We start from the raw sequence: 2,739 nt of genomic DNA, 5'->3' as shown, positions 1-2,739 counted from the left end.
CTCATGTTGTAGTAACGATGGAAATAATAACAAATTTATAACTATTGACATTTGTTCAAATTATTAATTTCTACTAATTTTTGTGCGCTGGTCATCGGTGATCTCTATGGCATTAATCGTGTTAAAATTTCTATAAGATAATAATTAACAAGACGAAAAAAACGAACATAGTAACAGTAATCTGATAGAAATTTCACATTGTAAAATTTTCATATTTAATCGAAACTCTGAATTAATAATAATACGTAAAGTTTTCATAATGAATAATTGTATGATACTTTTTAAGTGAGGCTTGAAAAGGACGTATTAGAGAGCATCGAATGTGCGAAGGCGAAATTTGGCGGCGTGAACGTACTAATTAATTCTGCTGGTGTTGTTGGTTACGAAAATATCTACGATTTCAAGAACAAGAAGCCACATTCTGCTGATCTGTACAGATGCGTTTTCGAAACTAATGTGTGGGGTTTATTCAATGTAACGCGCTTAATGGTCGGCTTGATGGCAAAGAACAAACCAGATTCAAATCAACAAAGAGGAGTCATTATAAATCTTTCGAGCACGATGGCTTATGAACCACCACCTGGTTTAGTTGCTTATGACACCACGAAATCCGCGGTTTCCGGCATGACGATCCCTTTAGTTAGAGGACTCGCGTCGCAAGGAATACGTGTTAACACAATTTGTCCTGGTTACATAGACAGCCCCATGACAGGTGTGTTAGTATTACGACTAGTATGCAATGTTTAGGAATTTTTATCTTTATACGTGCAATAAAAAAAAGCATGTATGCAGAATAAATGCATAAACATTCACAGTTTATTCACGATTACGAGTATTTAGATGTAAATTTGTTACTATCAATATGTTGACACAAACCATCAGTAGTTTGGGTCAATCATTGTGTCGCTCAAACTACGAGTTTATCATTCTCTAAGAAGAAAGTTTTTTAATTTATTTATTGTTTGTTTACATTTTACAATTTGTCCATTGGGACATTTGGTAAAATATTATAATTTAATATTTGATAAATATAGCATGTGGATGGCTACCTCCAGCGGGACTCCATCTTCCAGGTTGTTTATTGTTCTATTATGAGGTCTGCAGGATACTTCTTCTTCAGTCTTCTTTCTATTATTGTTTTATTCGTTTCAGCAACCAGCTGATTTGGGTGTGTTGCGAGTCTCTCTTTATACTTTTTTGCATATCTGGCAATATCCTCTTTGACTGTTGGAATTTTTAAATCTTTTCGTATGTCTTCATTTCTGACGTACCTTGGAGCGTTAACTATTGTCCTTAAGATTTTTGCTTGCTCTGTTTCTATTTTATTTATGTGACTCATTGCTGCCATACCCCATAGTGGGACTCCGTATGTCCAGATTGGTTTGATTATTGTTTTGTATATATTTAGTTTATTCATTATGCTTAATTTAGATTTTCTATCGATTAACCAGTACATTTGCTTCATTTTTTCACGTATTCTGTTTGTTATTGATTTTATGTGATGCTTCCATGTAAGGCGTGTGTCTAAATGTATTCCTAGATATTTGACGTACTTTGTTTGTGCTATGTGGGCGCCATTTAGTTGGATCTCTGGTGTTTTTCCTTTTCTAAGCGTAAATGTTATGTGATTGCACTTACTGGTGTTCGCTTTTATTTGTTTGCTTTGCAGCCACTTTTCTATTTTTGTAATGTGTTCTTGTAGTAGTGCGGCAGCCGTTTCTGGATTTGCGTGTCTCGCTAGTAAGACCGTATCGTCCGCGAACGTTAGAGTTTTGCTGTTATCAGTTGTTGGTATTTCTGCTGTATAGAGTGTGTATAATATTGGTCCTAGGATGCTTCCTTGCGGTACTCCTGCCTTGATATCCTTAATTTCAGAATATGCGTCATTTATTTTTACTACAAAGGTTCTATTGTTTAAGTAAGATTTGAGTAATTTGTAGATTTGCTCTGGAAATTGCTTTTTGATAGTTTGAAGAAGTTTTTTATAGTTAACTTTGTCAAATGCTTTTTCGATGTCAATAAATAGTGCCGTGCAATATTGTTTTGTTTACAATGCCTGTAAAATTTCATTGACGAGTCTATGCATTTGTTCTATTGTGGAGTGTTTATTCCCGAATCCAAATTGATGGTCCGGTATTAGTTTTTCTTTTTCTATTGTTGGTTTTAGGCGGTTATATATTATTTTTTCTAGTAGTTTGGAAAACGTAGGTAGTAATGATATTGGCCTGTAAGATGCAGTTAAATGTTGGTTTTTGTTTGGTTTGGGTAACATTACGATCTGTGCTATATTCCATAGTGCAGGAAAATACTGTATTCTTAGAATTGCGTTGAATATTATCGTTGTTAGTCTTATCGTCTTTGGAGGAAGGTTTTTTAAGATTTTTCCATTGATCGAGTCAAATCCTGATGCTTTACTTGTCTTTGTTGCCTTAATTAAGTTTGTAACTTCTTGGGCTGTTGTGCTGAGTATGGTGCAGCGTTTGTCAATTGTGTTGTTGGCATTTTCCACTTCTTCATGTGTTTGCCCTCCGGGAATGCTATTATTAATTTCATACGGTGAAAATGTATTTTGTAAGTGCTTCGAAAATTCTTCTGCCTGCTCTTCGTTACTTCTGGCCCATGAGTTGTCCATTTTTTTGATTGCTGGGATTGATTTTATTGTTTTCTTCACTTTGTTGGTGACTTTCCATAGGGAGTAGTTGGTATTCTCATGCGCGGATAGTGATTCGATGAATTTTG

At 34.9% G+C, this 2,739-nt stretch overlaps 1 pseudogene; it reads left to right on the top strand.

Annotated features, from left to right (window-relative positions):
* Nucleotides 1–474: 474 nt before the first annotated feature.
* Nucleotides 475–2,739, top strand: part of LOC122572286 — a 3,993-nt pseudogene continuing 1,728 nt past the window's right edge.

This window comes from Bombus pyrosoma, linkage group LG11 (assembly GCF_014825855.1).
Source record: "Bombus pyrosoma isolate SC7728 linkage group LG11, ASM1482585v1, whole genome shotgun sequence".
Taxonomy (NCBI): domain Eukaryota; kingdom Metazoa; phylum Arthropoda; class Insecta; order Hymenoptera; family Apidae; genus Bombus; species Bombus pyrosoma.
The sequence above is the reverse complement of the archived record's forward strand: the minus strand, read 5'-3'. Positions and strand labels throughout refer to the sequence as shown.